At 41.5% G+C, this 18,879-nt stretch overlaps 1 protein-coding gene across 3 annotated transcripts in view; it reads left to right on the top strand.

Annotated features, from left to right (window-relative positions):
- PTPRQ (protein tyrosine phosphatase receptor type Q) overlaps positions 1–18,879 on the top strand; it is a 451,882-nt gene that overhangs the window by 288,622 nt on the left and 144,381 nt on the right. The gene's annotated exons all lie outside the window — the stretch shown is intronic.

Here is an 18,879-nt window from a genome sequence, read left to right as displayed (position 1 = left end):
ATATATGTATCCTGGATCTACCTGAAAAAGCAGAAGGTTTCCAGCATGCTAAATTTGCAGAGTCTTCTCAGGCCATGCTCCTAGGCCAGGAAAATCTACCTCCTACATTTGTGGTAGAGGGAGCTCACCGTGTGCCACCCACTCCACCGATCCCTTGGGTCCCACCGTGGCCCTTCCTCCTACGGGTGCTTAATTACTGGGACAGGGATATAATGCTGTCTATGACACGCAGAAAGAAGGACCTTTCCTTTAAAAATAATTAAATTTCCACATTCCCTGACTCACCTGAAATCCAACAATGCCGCCGTTCCTTCAAGGAAGTTTCTCAAGTGCTTTAGAGAAAAGGGCTTTACCTACAGCCTTCTCTTTCCCAGCAAACTCCAGGTCATTGTTGGGGACATGCCCCACTTCTTCAAAACACCTGAGTCGTCCTCCTCTTGGCTGGACACCCACAGACCCTTGTAAGGTACCTTTCCGTCAGGATTTGGCTGTCCGCGTTGCTTCACCTGGCTTGGTCTCAAGGTATTCTTCTGTCGTTTGGGCTGGTTGCCATTGAAACAGCTGTTGGCCATTAGCTTGGTGTAACATTCTGCACCTTGCATTATTAAGTTGCTGTTGGGCACTGTTTATGGACTGCATCCTTCGTTTACTGAAGCTAGCGCTCCTTAACACGGAGTTCAATACTCCTTGGTAATGTGTTCTTCAGGTTTACATACAAGTTGCACCTTATGGTGTTAGATGCATTGTTTCTAACCATTGGATCACTTAACGGTTCTCAGGGACGTTTTTGGAACTCTGGTTGACCTTTCCATCACCATCGGACAACATCTGTGACTAATTTTTGCTCTGTTTTGGGTATAGGCCTGGCTCCGGAAGACTCCTGCTTTTTTTGTTTTTTTTAGTCAGTTTGAGTATGGGCAGGGTAGGTGCAGTTGTTTCTGGGTATCATTTTTTTGTGTGTTTTTGTGTCTGTGTTGCCTCACTTTCCTTTTGCTGCTCCCAGGTTTCTCCTCCCCACTGAGCTGCCCTCCTCAGTTTTGCTTAAAATTACCGATCTATATGGCTGCAAAACAGTTGGACACTCTAAAAATCTTCTCATGAAATGTGTGGGGATTAAATTCAAAATTTAAAAGAACACTCCTCTTTCAGTATCTGAAACCCTTGGCCCCACATATCATTTCGCTCCAAGAGACACATCTCCTGGTGTTAAAAAAACCTTGGATACAAAAAGGATTTCATGCTATCTATTTCACTTACTCCAGAGGAATTTTAAATCCTCATTAGTAAGTCACTCCCTTGTACAGTGGAGTTGGTACATACTGACCCTCAAGGGAAATAGATAATAGCACTCCTAAATCCATGGCAACAGCACTACATTATAGTTGCTGTTTATATGCCCTCCTTTCTCAGCTTCACTATTATACACTATACTAGAGAAGGTTACTCTGTATCCCCCATCTAGACTGCTAAATCTGGTGATTTTAATGCCATTCTCTCTCCTGATTTAGACAAATCTTCACCCAGACAACCTACGTCTGGCCTACTGGCATCCTGGTCGCTTAAAGCAGATCTTACTGTGTGTAGTGATGAGCCAAACACCCCCCTGTTCGGTTCACACCAGAACACCGCAAACAGGGGAAAAGTTTGTTAGAACATGCGAACTCCATTGAAGTCTATGGGACTCAAACATGAAAAATCAAAAGTCTTAATTTTAAAGGCTTAAATGCAAGTTATTGCCCAAAAAAAGTGTATGCTGACAATACTGACATTTCTAAAGGAAAAAAAGTGTAATTTAAACTTGCTCCTGGCTGTAATGTATTGTCGGCTCCCGGCAATACAGATAAAAAAACATGAAAAAAATGGCGTGGGGTCCCCCCCCAGTCCATAACAGGCCCTCCGACTCAAACTCGAAGCTCTTCCCTAACTGTGTGTTACTAAGTGTGGAGATAGCGACATCCTGATACCAAAGATTTCTCCTGTTTTTCCTCGTCCTACCGGACGGCTTCCCGTATCGACTTGGCGTTTGCCAACTCTTCTCCATGCCATGCTCCACTGGAGCTCACCCTGAGGGTAAGTTAGGCACGCAATGTGTCCATGTGGTGCCTAGGTACTCAATGGCTCTCTCACCCTGATATTTCTGAGGCGATTCCTCCTTTACTAGAGGATTATTGGCTGCAGAATGAGGGTTCTGCCACACCTACCTTCAGATGGAATGCCTTCAAGGCTTGTGCAAGAAGACACTACATTTCAGCCATTGCAGCAGTTTGAAAAGACAGGGTTTCTGATGCTAATGCCCCCCAGGACCACGTTACTACTCAAACTCAGGAATATACTACTGACCCCACCCCTGCCAATTTTGATACCCTTATGATAGCTAGGAGGGACCTTCATTTACATTGTGTTGAGTTGACTAAGGTCACAAGACTGGATCTGCATAAGAGTAAACAAACTTTTTTTGAGCAGGGGATCGTAATGGGAGGTTCCTGGCCCTGTTAGCACAGCATGACACCCCCCTCACCATTGTCCCCGAAATAAAAACAGAGGGGGGTTCGGTGGTGACCTCATTTGATGACATACTAAATGAGTTCAGGACCTTCTATAGTTGTCTCTACACCTCTTCTTTATCTCCAGACTACAACCCTGTTGATATGCACCCTATTCTGGATTCGGTAGCCTTGGGCTGGCTCTCCGATACAGAGAGGGAATTTCTGGAATGACCCATAACTCATGAGGAGGTTCTTTTGACCATCAATTGCTTCCAGAGTGGTAAGATCCTAGGCCTATATAGCCTCCCTATATAATTTTACAAGACACACAGTGCACAGCTGGCTCCTCGGTTAGCTGCCCTTTTTACGGATTGCATGGCTGATGATGCCCTCCCCTTCTCCATATGTGAAGCTCATATCATTTTGATCCACAAAAGCCCTAAGGATCTAGCTCTCTGTGCCTCATATGGGCCAATGGTGTTATTAAACTTGAATTTCAAAATCCTTGCTAAGCTTCTCACATGTAGACTAAATAGCATCCTCCCCATGGTCATAGACTCAGATCAAATGGGTTTTATGTCTAGTAAATCCACAGTCATAAATATCCATAGACTCTTTACTAATATCTATGCCCCACACACCAACCAGTGCACACTGGTAATAGCATCCCTATATATAGAAAAAGCTTTTGATACAAGCAATGGAAAGTCCTAAGTTGTATGGCATTTCGGCTCATCTTCATTTAAAGGTTATACACCTTGCACCTTGTACAAACACCCCACTGCATCTATTAAATTGTGAGATCACCTATCTGAACCTTTTTCACTGTATATAGGCACGCAGCAGGGCTGCCACCTTTCCCCAGCTCTCTTTTCCATCACTATGAAGCCAATAATGGAGGCTCTCTGCAGTTCCCCAGAGACTGAATGCCTTCATATTGGTTGGCTGGAGAAGAGGATAGCCCTGTATTCTGATGATCTACTCCTCTTTCTTAATAATCCGGGATCCTCCCTACAGGGTTCTCTTCAGATCCTCAATACGTTCTCGGAGGTCACAGGCCTCTGGTTGTACTGGACATAGTCTCAGCTTTTTCCTGTTGATCCTGAGGCCAGGGCAAGAGCTCCACTTGATGTCCATCTACAGTGGGTGGACACGTTTAAATATAAGGGTATTAAAATATCTTGCTCTGTTACTGAATATGTGAATTTGAATTTGTTACCAACTCTTGTTGTTGTCAAGGTGAAGCTTAAGGCATGGAAGAACTTCCCATTATCACTATTAGGTCGTATAAATTTTGCCCAAAATTTGGCCCAAATAGATACCTAAAACGTTTTTTTTCCACACTTATTAAAATTTTGGTCTCTTTTCTATGGGGCCCCCATCCAGCCAAATAGTCTACTTTAATGAGCCCATCCTCACAAGGGGGCCTCTCAATGCCTGATTGTTTTAAATATTTCCTAGCTTTGCAAATAGTTACAGCCTACTGGTGGCTATGTCCTAATAACTCTAACACTGCGCCGGTTCTGGAGGCAGCAGTGCTTTCCTCTATGGAAGCCCTTCTATTTTTGCCTTTTCATGGAAATAAGGCCCCATACCCTGTGACACCTCTTATGCTTACCACCCTTAAGGCTTGGAAAGTGGGCTTGGGTCTTGAACCTGGTAATTCACTGCAGCATTCCCCGAACAGCCCTTATGGATTAACCCCCACCTTCACTCATCTATACTCTCTTCCGAATCCCCAAGCCTGGACCACATTTGAAATTAAAGCACTCTCATCCATAGTGGATCTAGGTAAATTTAATTCCCCACTATTTTCTAGAGATATAATGTCCCACTCTCCTATTATTTTAGATATTGGCAATTATTCCATGACTTTAGCAGCCAAATTCCTGGCTCTCCAGTGTGCCTCCTCATGTTAGCTCCTGAGCAGACTGTGCAGACTGACTGCTCGATAAAACCTATGTCGGTCCTCTGCAACCATTTATGCTCAGTTAACCCATGGAATTGGCTGTTCTCTGGACTAAACGGCTAGCAGAAATTCCGGATCTTGAAATATATGGAATCTCCCATTTAAACAACTTGTCTCCCTCAGAGACTGACTTATCCAATTTAAAATAGTGCACCAATCCTAATGTATGCCATACAGGTTGCATAAAATGGATCTGGATCTGGACACACCACCTGATTGTTGGAGATGCTCTCACCTGAGGGGTGATTTCATTCACATCTTCTGGTCATGCCCTGTAGTCACACAATACTGGGAGGCAGTGGTCCATGTTATACAAAGGGTCTCCAGAAGGGTTATTTCCCCTTCTTTACGGGTCTGCTTACTGGGTCTGGTTGAGGAGCTGGCCCCTACGGTGGTGGAACGGACATTGCTGGGCCGTTTCCTATTTTATGCCAGGAAAGCAATAACCCTTCTATAAGGACACTAAATATAATAGAGGGTGTCCAATTTTAAAAAAGTCTGGGGCAAATAACTTAATGATGATGATGCTATGGGACAAGTCTGATGTTGCTCAAAAAGGACTAATTTTCCTTTTGTTTTGTCTGAGATGTCTTAACCTAGTAGGGAGGTGGACAAGGCCATATCAACTTACTGGGGATGTTTTTTCCGGTTGCTTTACATTTGAGTACAAGTGTGAGCCACCCACACACACTTTAAGTTGTATTATTTTTATGTACTTTGAGTGTTGGTGGCCGTGAGGCGCTCTGGCGGTCTGCCTAGTGTTGACCCCTGCGTGGGTGATGTTTATGTTTCTCAAAAATCTAATAAAATTTTTTTTTTTTAAATTAGCTGTTATTTATAGACTTTAGTGTTGCATGACAATCTAAGTGTGTGCTATACAAGACTGAGATTGTGATATGTATAGATAAACTATTTTAACATTGAACACAAAAAGATCAGGGCTGCAATTTACATAAAATTCAAGGACAGTGTGAATAAGAGCAGTGCCTAAAACAGCAGGACTGGCCCCCAACTTTTCTCCTACAAAAATACAAGTGCTACCTTAATTTACATCTGGGCCACTGTAACATCGCCTGTCTTTCTTTACTGTAGTACTTGTATCTTGACTGCTAATGTTGTGGCTGGATGATCCATACTACTACTAATGATCTGAGAAAGTATTGTGATCACTAGTAATAGAGCTCAGTTACACTTTCAGTTTACATGGCTAAGTAAATTCCAGGTGCATCAAAAGAAAAAGTGTGCAAAGTTTTGCAGTTCAATTCCTTCAGAATGTAGCTTGAGCGGCAAAACCTACTGATTTAGACTTTTAACTCGCAAACAGAAAAGCTCATGCTCCCTGATGATTGGAAAGCCATAGCTCTGACTTAGCAGGAGACATGTCAGACCTCTAGTGTGACTCCTGTGTCCAGGATCTACAGGATGCTGGCAGAGGACAGGCTTTTCTACTTGGTTTTTCTAACTCTACCGTGGCTCCATTTTAAAGAAAAAGAACTTAAGACTTTTCACATCTTTTACTTTGATACACATTAAATATATTTATCTAATTTAAACCAAATGTTTGGTTGGGCTTTAAAGTAGAATCTCAGCCAAAAACAAATTGACTCTAAATCCACTGACAGCCACATTCTAAGACTAGTAAAGCAAAAATTGCTATACATACCTTTTTTGCAGCCAATCTGATCCGGTCTCCAGCTGTTTGCTTGACTATGCTCCAGCCAATATACCTTTAATGCCAACTATTTTGAATACATCTGTATTTCCATCTGACAAAGTGTTTTAATTCGACATTCAACATATTTTTTAATATAATAAAATAAAGGTTCGTTAGAGACCAAAAATGATATGAATTTTACAGTATACATGCCTTTCTTAGGAAATCTGTGCATTTCATAAACCTCCTGGACCTGGGAATATAGATGTCTTTGGTGTCTTACCGATTGACATCTTATTATACATTAGTATAACCACTTTTTGTGAGGGTAGCTCCATCACAGTAAGAAATATGGCCTGCTGGTTTTCCTCAGGTTCTGTTCCCAAATTGATGCAATAGTAGCCAGGCACACAGCAGCATTCACTCTTCTGGCTCAATAAACAGTCTAGAGGTTGCCTTTTTATATTTATTGCTGAATTACTTAGGTATGGGCATATGGAGTTGTGGGATGCTCTAGGAACACAGAACAGTAATCAGAAGAAACTCTCCACTTTATCACTACTGCTTAAGCCAGTCATTCTAGCAATAGCCCAGCAATAATATACAGCACTGGGGCACCATTAGAAATGCCCTAGGTCAGGCAAGCACTAGGTTGGATGCACAAGGTATAGCAACTGCAACAGTCCTCAGGATCCTACACTCAGGTCTGTACTAACAATGTCCCTAGATATTTGGATGCCTCCTTCCAATATCAGCTAGACTTTTCTCAAGTGAACTCTCCAGACTAACTCCTCGGTTAAATCTCTTTCTTAGCTTCAGAGATTCTTAGCAGATCAGGCCCCCCAGCTCTGCCACAGCTAAGGCATCGATGAGCACATGTAGAATTTCAGCTGCCTAGAAGGGCCGTAGCCCTTCAGGTTGGTAAAATCTCCTCCTGGACAAATACAGGGCTGCCTCAGGCTCTGAACTATTTATGCACTCTCTTGGAACAAATACAGGACTACCTTAGGCTCTGAACTATTAATGCACTCTCTTGGCACCCTCCCCTAGGAATTGGCTGAGACAACATAAATATTCAAACTGCTGATTTGCCTCCTCTCACCCACTACATTCTGGGATCCTCAAGAAGATGGGGGAAGCAATCAAATCTGCAGCCTACAGAGCCTAGGACAGCCCAGAATAATCACAAACTGCTCTACTGATTGCAGTGAGCATAGTTTTTTTTTTTTTTTAGGGTGATCATACTGCTGCTTTTTAAATGTAACGCCTAGTACTTAAATTTCCTTTTAACGAGTGTGGTATATGATAAATACACTGTATGTGCTGCAGTAAAATTGTAATTTTAACCACTTGCTGCCAAATCACGTACCTGTACATCATTTGGCTTCAAGCCGTTGTACCGGAGTGATGCCTGCCTTTTTAGAGCCGTGAGTTATTACAACCGATGCGGCTAAGAACGCCCTCCCTCTTGCTGCCTTCCGCTGCTCGCCCGGGCTCTCCCATCCCTCCAGGAGACCCAAACAACCAGCTGGCACATCCGCCGGCTGGCCAGAGACCCGAACAAAGCCGGCATTTGGATATAATAACCCGGAAGCGACGTCATGACATCACTTCCAATTTACTAGCATCCTAAAGACGGCTGTTTTTAAAGATCAAAACTATTCAAAAACGCTAATCTTGGCATTTTGAATGGTTTCAAGGGTCCTAAAAACCCCAGATCCCTCTATAACGAGTACCTGTCACTTGCCTATTGCTGTCACAGGGATGTTTACATTCCTTGTGACAGCAATAAAAGTGATAAAAAAATAAAAAATGTAAAGCCACAGTGTAAAAAAAATAATATAAGTTAATAGTTAAAAAAAAAAATTAAAGTGCCCCCGTCCCCCAGTGGTAACGCGCAAAGGCAGAAGCAAGCGTAGGTCCCGAATGCACGCAAATTGCGATCGTCCCACACATGTGAGGTATCACTGTGATCGGCAGATAATGTGCAGTAATTCTAGACCTTCTATGTATATTTATATATAAGTGGTAACCTGTAAAGGCTTTTAAAGCATCGCCTATAAATAGTAAAATGTATGTTGTTTTTCGCCGTTGTGCGGGCATACACAATTTTAAAGCGTGACATGATTGGTATCTATTTGGCATGACATCTTATTTTATATTTTACAAAAAAATTGGGCAAATTGCAAAAATACCATGTGGCATGAAAAATAGCAAAACCCACTAATTTATTCTCTAGGGCCTCTGCTTTAAAAAAAAAAAAAAAAAAAAAAAAAATATATATATATATATATATATATATATATATATAATGTTTGGGGGTTCTAACAAATTTTCTAGCAAAAAAAAAAAACAGATTTACTTTTTGCAAACAAATGCCTTGTCTTTAACTGTTTAAAGTATTTGCCCCAATTAAAATATCGAATCAACATTTTATTTATTTTTGTTATGTATATTTTTTGTTTTACATTTTTGTTTTAAATTCATGTTAAAAAATTTCAGCCCTTTATAGGGAATGTCTTACACATGCACTGCATTTGAAAGAAAGATGTTTACATCTATGATTAACTTGACATTGGGTTTAGTATAGAAGAGATAAATATAAAACATTTATGAAATATTTGGAGGCGATGTGCTCCTGGAGCAGACATTGATCACTTCATCTTGGTGGATTCCACTTTAGTAAATGAAAACAAGCTGTGCTGCAAATATAGGATACATGGAACAACGTGACCAAATTAATACCAGCTGTGGCTGAAAGCTCTGATGAGGGTTTTTTTTTTTGGTCATTCTCAAAGAATGGAAATCCAATTCTCCATGCTAAAGCAACTGTAATCCTGTTTGTATCTGTAACTCTATAGTACATTCGTCTTAAAACTGGCTGTTTCAGCATACAGTTTATCAAACTAGAAGAGGGTATCATAGAAGGTCACCCCTGGTCAGGTGAAAAACTATTCATAAGCTTTGAAGTCTGGCATTTTGGTATCTACATATCAGCTAATTTTCTGCCAATAATGCAGCACTTGGTATTAGTTTTCCTTCAGCCTATTTAACTTCCATGGGACCTGATGATTTTTTCGATCTTTACAGCTTTCACTTGAACTCCAGACAAAAGTGTCTTCTCACAATACCATGCAAAGTAGGCATATGCCATAACTAAATACTGTATTATAAGCATGAATGTAGGATAAATATAGTATTTAAAAAATAGGTCAAGAGCTGAAAGGGAAGTCTACACAATTTCACAGTTTTGTTCAATGTGAAATGATTTCGTTTTCATTAATTCTGTTTAATATTTTACAGCAGATAATTGTAATAAAAATTATATAATTGCAAACGGTCTCTGCTCATAATGGAAGCCAAGTTGGGTGGATCTTTCAGTTCCTCTCCCATTAAATGGAATGTGTAGACTTTTCAGACTTTTTATTATTTTACAATTTAAAAAGATCTGCCTGATTTAAATACTCTCATAATTGTGGTTTATTGTCCTTATAAACTTTGATTCTATGTATAGTTTGTAATTGCATATACATAGGGGCAGACCTACTTTATCATGCTATTCTTGAGATTTGTATCGTACTTTGTAATTCCATATAGTGGTTGCTTTTTAGGCTGGCCATACATGAGTCATTTTGTTTCATTCAACCAGTGGGTTGAGCGAAACAAAATGACTTGATTCCCCATCCACACATGGGGAATCCCTCCCACTGGGCTATTGTATTCTGACAGTGAGGAGAAAGAAAATTTTCCAACATTATATTTTTATTTGGGGTCTTGCCATGAAACGCATAGTCATGGCAATGGGGACGCTTTTGCTCCACACTGGTTCTTTGCCGGATGAGTGGGTTTCCTTCTGGACACCACACAAGTGCCTCAAGCGCTGCAGTGACGGCTTATCCATGCGCCAGCTGAGTCCAGTGTGGCTCTCCTCAAGCTACCATTCCTGTGAGCCTCGGCATCTGGCATTCCTGGCACCTTCCATCTTGCACCCCTACTTCCATCAGTGCTCTTTACCTCTCAGGGACCCGGTGTGGTTATGTGCATTCATGTTCCTGGTTTATCCAAATAAACTATTTTATTCATTCATCGTTTGTTGACTTTGGATCCTCCTTTGGTAATCATAAGTGTCAGTTGCCATGCGCTGTTAATTATTGTTGTGTATTTGTATAATAGATAGATCATGGGCTAATCTTCAAATCTCTACATTTATTGCATTAATAAAAAAAAAAAAAAAAGATGAGCAAACATGTAAAAATGTTAAAGTCACTTCACTGATCATTTTAAGGTAAACATTGTAGAAATCAATCAAACCATGTGCATTGTGTGCCATGGTTCCATTCAGTAGTATTACTTTTAGTTGAAAATGCGTTTGAATGATGATGATCTTATAATTTATATATGTTTGAATTCATTACAAAATAGTTTCCCTTTCTTTTAGATTTTTTTTAACTTTGGGCACAGTAGGGAATGATTAGGATCCTCATCAGTTTTTTTTTTTTAATCTCTGTGTCCTGTCAGGGAGATTTCCCTTCACTTCCTTTCCTAGAGGCATATCAGAAAGTAAGAGGAGATCTCTCCAAAGTGAGGACAGTTATCACCAGAACAGGATTATTTTTAAAGATTTCCCCTCATCTCTTGTTTCTGTGAAAACTAAAGAATTTTTGGATTTCCCATTACTTTCTGTGCCCATGACAATGGTCACCATGACAATACAAAGGGTAAAACACAAACACCAATCAAAAGAAAAACCAGCTCTAATACTTCTACATTCTGTCCAAAACTGAAAAAAGTATTGGCTCTAAATGCACCTTAATTTAAGTTTTGTACTAGTTCTTATAATGACACTCTATAATTTCAGTAAAAACATTTACAGGTTAGGGCTCATCAACACCAGATGCCGTATTATGCATTTTTCTGAATTTTCCAGAGCATTCAAAATGCATGGAAAACACAACCATGAGAAAATTAGTTCAAGCCAGTGAATTGTGTTACATTCCACTGGAAAAACATAGTAGGTGCTTTTTTGTACTTTTTTTTTTGCCTGTAATTTATCCATTTATGTCAACTGAATAGGGTCCTTCAAAATAGCAATTAGCTGTAAACAAGTCCTCCCATATATCAAGCTGTGAGTTGGGACTTGCTAACATACAGGTAAAAAGCAATTGTAATAATAAATATGGCTGAATATAAACTGTAATACAAACCTCTAAGTGTCCATCTCTATACTGCGTCCATAGTGTCCATATATATATATATATATATATATATATATATATATATATATATATATTTTTTAAATCCCTAAAGTATTTTTTTGTTACCTGACTCCACTATTACCATTCCCTTGCCTCTTACACTAGTAGAGATCGATGATCCAATGCTGCAGTCTGGGCCCACTGCTGCATTGTTACTTCCCTTCTTTGTGATGTTTTCACACTGCTGCTGTAATCTTTAAGACCTGTCAGGATTCCACCGATGGATAGCTGTTAACAAGTATCCATGTAATCCTAATGTTTTCATAATGTAAAATGTATCTGCATGTCTGGAAAGCCTTTTTAGTAATTTATATAATTTTGCCATGTTGCATAGTTAGGTAGATTACATGTGCCACTCAAGGTCACCTCCCCATCTCCAGTCTGCTCATTGGACACTGTATCAGAATAATTTGCCCCATTTAGGGAATAGTGAGTTGATTCAGAAAGCTCCAGTAGGAGATGCTAAGGTCTTTCTGGCAATAAATATGGCAGAGGTCCGTGAAGTCACAAGTAACTGACCTGAACTGCAACTAATTTTTCAGGTAAACTAGTATAGATTTGGTGCAGTGACAGGAATTCTTCAGATGGCACCTTTCGATGCACACAAGAAGGTTTAGTCCAATCAAGCTCGGTGTCAGAATATTGTTTAAAACAGGTTTATTTTACTGTAGGAACCATAAGGAGTAATTTTACATCTTCCCTATGCTCCCTGTCATTGGGTGGCCAGAAGCAGCAAATGCAGACTTGTTGTTGTCCATATTTGCACCATGTTGCCCTGGGCACACCTAAATTTTGTACATCTTTGCCCCTTTAATTATTTGTTGATAGAGTTTGCTATTAAATGCAGAACGTGGTCTGTTTAAATTTCAAAATGACTCTTCAATCACACATTCTACCATGCAAGGGAAAGCGGGGCTGATTTCATGTTTGTAGCCTTCTGAACCATCTTACCACTCCCTGCACACTCTTCTCCTTACATGACTCTTGCTGAATTTAGCCACAAATGGCCAGAGGTGGCAAACAAAAGAAGGTGAAAAATATCACAATTTGTGCATTTTGAGGCTTGAGACGGCCTCTTTGTTCTACAAGCCTACAAGTGCCATTATTGTGAACACAGCCCTGAATCTACTTAGAATTTACATAGTACCTGTGTGTGGCAGAAACATAGAGTACATGCTCCTTAGGCACCCTTCAGTAAAGTGTAAAAAACAAGAAGGGGGGGGGGAGGAGGCATCAACTAAGTGTAGTATTAAAGTAAGCTATTTATTGATGCAAGGTAAAAAACACTTACAAGATGAAGGATTAAAAGGTGCTCATAAACAGGTAGGTACTCTGCCTGGGGTATAGACTCGTCCTGCAGGCCCTGCCAGATGGTTCCTGGTGTGGACGAGATACCTATCTAGAAGCACCTTTTAATCCCTCATCTTGTAAGTGTTTTTGCCTTGCATCAATAAATATCTTACTTTAATACTACACTTAGTTTGTGCCCCTCCCCCTTCTTGTTTTGTATGTCTTCTCAGAGTTGGACACACTCTTAGGATGGCTGCCACTGCCATGGTTAGGATTCTTCAATGATTCCTTTATTGGGACTTTTTTTAGTTATGAACTTTTGGACTGATTTTCTCATCCCTTTCTAATGTAATTCATTAAAAACTACCTTTGTATTGGGACATACACCCTCTGTGCACCAGAACTTTACACTATTCTCTTCAGTAAAATGAACTTCTTACTTTAAAGTGATTGTAAAGTCTGTTTTTTTTATGTAAAAATACCAAACATGTTATACTTACCTGCTCTGTGCAGTAGTTTTGCCCAGAGAAGCCCGGATCCTCATCTTCTCAGGTCCCTATTCAGCTCTCCTGGCCTCTCCCTCCTGTCGAGTGGCCCCACAGCAAGATGATCGCTATGGGGGCACCAGAACTGAGCCACAGCTCCGTGTGTCCATTCAGACACAGATCTGCGGCCCGGTCCCGTCTCTCCTGGTTGGCTAACTGACTATGATTGACAGCAGCAGGAGCCAATGACTGTGTCTTAACGAGTCAGGAAGGAGAGTCCCGGGTGGCCGAGGCAGTCGTGCACATTGCTGGATAGAGATGGGGCTCAAGTAAGTTTAAGGGGGGCCGAGGGGGAATGCTGCACACAGAAAGTTTTTTTATCTTAATGCATAGAATGCAATAATATAAAAAAACTTCTGACTTTACAACCACTTTAACATCAATGTGCAAATAATGTAGTTATGAAGTAGTAGGAATACATTTTGCCATTATTAGGAAAAGTTTAGGTAATCCTAACACTAAACTTCTGTTATTTGTGGTCTTCTGCTTGATATCTGCTTGATAAGTGAAAATAAATATCTTTTGATCCTGCCAGAAATCTGCTCCGTCCTATGTTATGTACACTCTGCAATGTCATCCCAAGCCATCTAATCAACCCCAGTAAACTTTAGAGATGAGGAGAAGGGATATGTTCTGTAAACACTGGCGAGGTGCAAGGGTCGCATGGGTCACAATGGCGACCCTGCCCATGCTCCAGAAGGCCCAATTCGGCCTCCCTGTCACATTAGGTTTTGAGCGAGGGTGTGTGTGCAATTATAGGATGGCTCAACCTGCAGCAGCTGAAAGCCATTGCCACCTCCTGCTGCTTTCAATGCACAGAGAGTTCCTTTTGTCCTCTGTCTGTAACACATTTCTGTCCTAGGGCAGTGGTTCTCAACTCCGGTCCTCGGGACCCACCAACAGGCCAGGTTTGCAAGATAACTAAATTACATCACAGGTGATCTCATTTGCTGCTCAGTGATTGCAGTATTCTAGTCTGCATCCCCCAAGGTAATACTTAAAATCTGGCCTGTTAGTGGGTCCCGAGGACCGGAATTGAGAACCACTGCCCTAGGGTAACACTTATAGGATTACCAAGTGAAAATAAAGTAGAAGAAAAAAGAAAACCAATGTAACTATTACATCCAAGCACTAACAAGCTGCAATATATTATGCATTTGTTCTTGAGTTTTATTCACTTTAATTTATTTATGTCAATAATTGCAAACTAAAGTCTGTACCATAGTCTTAATAGGACCATAGGTCATGATCGTAGATGCTTTGCTTCTAGTTCTAGGGCACACTTTGCTCAACCATGGATGACTATATGGTGCAGCAAACAGGTTGGCACGCCACACTGTATATCAACAAAGAGTAATCCATTCATGACAGCTGCTGTGCCCTGTCTTAGTGTCATTAAATTTTAATCATATCATATTGCTGCTTATCTTTTATGCTTAAAAACAGTGTTTTCTTTTCACATTCGTTTTACTGAAGACTTAACTACAGAACATTAAACGACCCAAGGGGTTTCAAGGCTGAGGCTGACTAAAGTTTCAGAATACCAGATAATTAGGAATTGTGGATCATGTGTACTTTTGTGTTGAGTGAACTGCATATTTACTCATTTCTTATAATTATTTCAGGAAGCCTTCATAGTATTATTCATAATGAGCATATATCTATTGAGAGGTCATCTGGGAAGTGGCTACTTTTTCTCTGAAATAGAATCACTGGGTGTTAAAGGCAATAGTGCAGCTGTTATGTAGCAGAGCTAGCTGCTTTAAGTAAATGGAAAACTTTGTGCAATTAACTGCCAAAAACCGCAGGCTGGTGATCTAATACACATGATCTGTGTGTGTAAATATGCACATAACAATGTGTCAGCCTTTTCTTGTTTCATGGAGAATTAGGGAGCTAGTGTTGGAAAGGCACACTAATAATTACAAGAAAAAACACTGTGTGTAAGCCGTTTAAGTTTTATTTACCATGACTCTAAACAGAGGTATTGATTCATAAATATAAAACAATCGAATACATTTGGCACAACTCCTTTTTCATAAATGAAGTCACTTAAAAAAATGAAAACGTTGTTGGTATTGAAAGGTACTGAAAGATAATAGAAGTGCCATCGTTTACTAATTATTGACTTATTTTTTAAGTGTGTTCTCCAGGGCTGTCACCCAGGTCCTACTTCTACATCCTTCTAAGTCATAAGATGGTGGGGGGGGGGGGGGAGAACTTACTAAAACTGGAGCATGCAAAATCTGGTGCACCACGGCAAAGGTTTATTTAGGGGGGCTCAAATGGGGACTCTGATGTAAAAGTGGCTCTGATTAGCATTTTTTGGGCTTGCAAATATGTGTAAACTATACTATGTGGCCCTAGTACTGAAACGTTTTAAGCCCTTTTCTCTATAGCAAGAGCTGTGTACACCTGTATACAAATATATAAAACTGTCTAATACACTCCTAATTTGTGCATCATTAAAGGTATTTTGTAATATTGTTTATAACCTATGGATTCATCAGATGAAGGAAATCTATATATGCTAGTGTTTTATATAGTATATCCTATTCCTGTGTCTAGTGTTTGATTGCATATATTCAGTGGCGTCACTAGGGTTGGTGTCACCCGGTGCGGAAAAAATATTGTGTCACTCCCCTCCACCAACTATAGTCCCCCCCTCAGTACAGACCCCCCTACCTCAGTACAGACCCCCCTCCACTAAGTGCAGACCCCCATCCATCAGTATCAACCCCTCTCTATCAGAACAGACCCCCCTCCCCTCAGTGCAGACCCCCCTCCATGAGTGCAGACCCCCCTCCCTCAGTATAGACCCCCGACTAAGTACAAACCCCCCTCCCTCAGTATAGATCCCCCTCCCTCATTACTGACCCCTCTCCCTCAGTGCAGACTCCCCTCAGTACAGACCCACCTCCATCAGTACAGACCCCCCCTCCATCAGTGCAGATCCCCTCTCCATTAGTATAGACCCTCTTCCCCTCAGTGCAGACCCCCCACCATCAGTATAGACCCTTCATCAGTGCAGACCCCCCTCCATCAGTGCAGACTCCCCTCAGTATAGACTCCCCCTTCCATCAGTACAGACCCCTCACTATCAGTACAGATCCCCCTCCCCTCAGTACAGACCCCCCTCAGTACATACCTCCTTCCATCAGTGCAGACCTTACCCCCTCAGTGCAGACCTCCTCCATCAGTGAAGACCCCCCCCTCCATCAGTGCAGACCCCCTCAGTATAGACCCCTTTTCATCACTTCATCACTACAGACCCCCCTCCTCTCAGTGCAGGCCCTCCTCCATCAGTACAGTTCCCCCTCCTTCAGTGCAGACCCCTCTCCATCAGTGCAGACCCCCCCCCTCAGTACAGACCCCCCTTCATCAGTGCAGACGCTGCCCTTCAATCAGTATACACCCTTCTCCATTAGTACAGACCCCTCTCCATCAGTGCCGACCCTTCTTCATCAGTACAGACCCCCCTTCATCAGTGCAGACCCCCCCTCCGTACAGACCCCCCTCCACCAGTTTAGAACCCGCCCTCATGTATAGACCCCCCCTCCATCTGTATAGACCCCTCTCCTTCAAAACAGACCCCCTCCCCTAAGTGCAAACCCGTTTTAGCAGTTAAGGCCCCCTCAGTGCAGACCCCCCTCTTCACTTGTGCTAGTAGAGAGGTGAGGGTTTGGATATGAGCTGAAGGGGTGCTATGGGGGGGGCTTGTGCTCTTTTGGAGGGTTGGATTTCTAGCATAGGACCTTCCTCTCCCCTCCGATAGTGCCCCCGAGCACATGTCCCCCTAACTTCCCCCCCCCCCCTCCCCAATTACCCCCCATCTTTTTTTTTTTTACTTGCCCCCCTTCCTGGTCACTGCTCCCCCCCCCCCTGTGCTTCTACATTACAATGTACATACTTCAGATCAGCGCGGAACATGCACAGCTGTGTCCCTCCTCCTGTGTAGATGTAAAACCGCTAGGAGGGGGAGGTGGTTTTGGTCCGCTCCACTGTAGGAGACAGGGATACAGCCGACGAGAGACGCTGATCAGTGTAGGGGTGTGGTGCCGCTGCCCACAGGTGGCTCCCCTCTGGCGAGTGTCATCCGGGTGCAGTCCTCACCTCCCGCACCCCCCTAGCGATGTCACTACATATATTCACATTGAGAAGCTTTACTGGCTCATCCCATGCTGTGTTTTGTGCATAATTACCTAACATAATTATTGTCTAATTTTACACAGTCAAGTTTGTTCTGTCATTTATTTTATGACTGTGTAGATTTAACAAGGATGCAGGCTACACAATTTGAAATGTACATGAAAGTTTTTTATGTAAAATTTAACATACCTCTTAAACTAGCCATGCACCAGTTTAGTCCACCATTGAGGACTAATTTAGTAAAGTAGTTTAAAGGGCAATAATGATGCGCAAATTGCAATTAGCAATGTCTGTCAATCAGGTTTTAGATTGCTAATGGCAGGTCAGGAAAAGTATGCTGTTTAGCTGCTTTGTGTTACTACGCTTCACGGATTGCTACTCACCTTACTAATTAAACTTAGAATGGAACTTCATTTTTACCAGCATTTTGTATTGTCAATGAACAGGCCAGGATCCAGTATTCCTTATGATGCTAAACATGATTATATAACAGATTTTTACATTATTAATTTATCACAGGCATTTATATAGCGCTCACAATTTATTCAGAACTTTACAGATTGTACATTCAGATCAGTCTCTGCCCTCAAAGGGATTATAATCCAAGGTCCCTGCTTATCATACATGCAAACATATACTAGGGCCAAGTAAGACAGCAGCCAGCATGTATGTTGAGTGTGGAAGGAAACCAAAGTACCTGCAGGAAATTCACGCAAGCAAAGAAAGAACATGCAAACTCCCTGCAGATTGTATCTCGACTAGTAAATGGCTTGATGGAAATAAAGTTCTCAGTTCCACTCTATATTGCAAAATTTGGCATCTATCCCAAAAATTGGATATGGAGAGAGTAAATCCCTAACGGGATTAGCAATCGGGGAAAGGGACGTTGCGATACCAAAGAAATATAATAGGAATTGTTGATGCAAAAATGTATAAAAATTATCTTTTATTAGTTAAAAGTAAAAAATTGTATTTTAATGGCGTGATGGACTTATCAATCACTATTTTCAATCAGTAATTGTTTGTGCCTACATCTAGTATGTAATAAATTAAAGAAAAAGTAGGGCCAAAGCTCTTTTGGCCATACTTCTCCTGTTAGTCACAGGAGTGCACTTAGTTCTGCACTCCGGTGACCCAGATTCAGCCAACAGACTAAAGCCCGCTGTCGGCTGACATCACTCTGCCGGTCCAGGCTCAGGAGGGATCCCGTCTTTATTGTTGGGATGCCTGAGTGGCAGCTGGCTGAGCCTCTCAGCATGCCGCTAAGAGCCTGAGCCAGCTGCCCCTTCCTCCTCCAGATCTCAAAACTCCACTGAGTGCTGAAGAGGCAGAGCACAGAGCTGGTGACTGACAGTCATTGCCTCTCTGCTCACCAAAGACAGAGAACTGAGTTATCTGCCTATGTGAGTATGTAGTGTATGTTAGTTATTTTGAAATTCCACACTACTCTTTTAAGTAAATGAGTTACTGTTCAAAGATAACTTTTTTTTAACTATTTTAGCTTAGCTCCACGAGAAAGATGTCTGTATCA

Source organism: Pelophylax lessonae (genome assembly GCF_965119305.1).
Source record: "Pelophylax lessonae genome assembly, chromosome: 4".
NCBI lineage: Eukaryota > Metazoa > Chordata > Amphibia > Anura > Ranidae > Pelophylax > Pelophylax lessonae.
The sequence above is the reverse complement of the archived record's forward strand: the minus strand, read 5'-3'. Positions and strand labels throughout refer to the sequence as shown.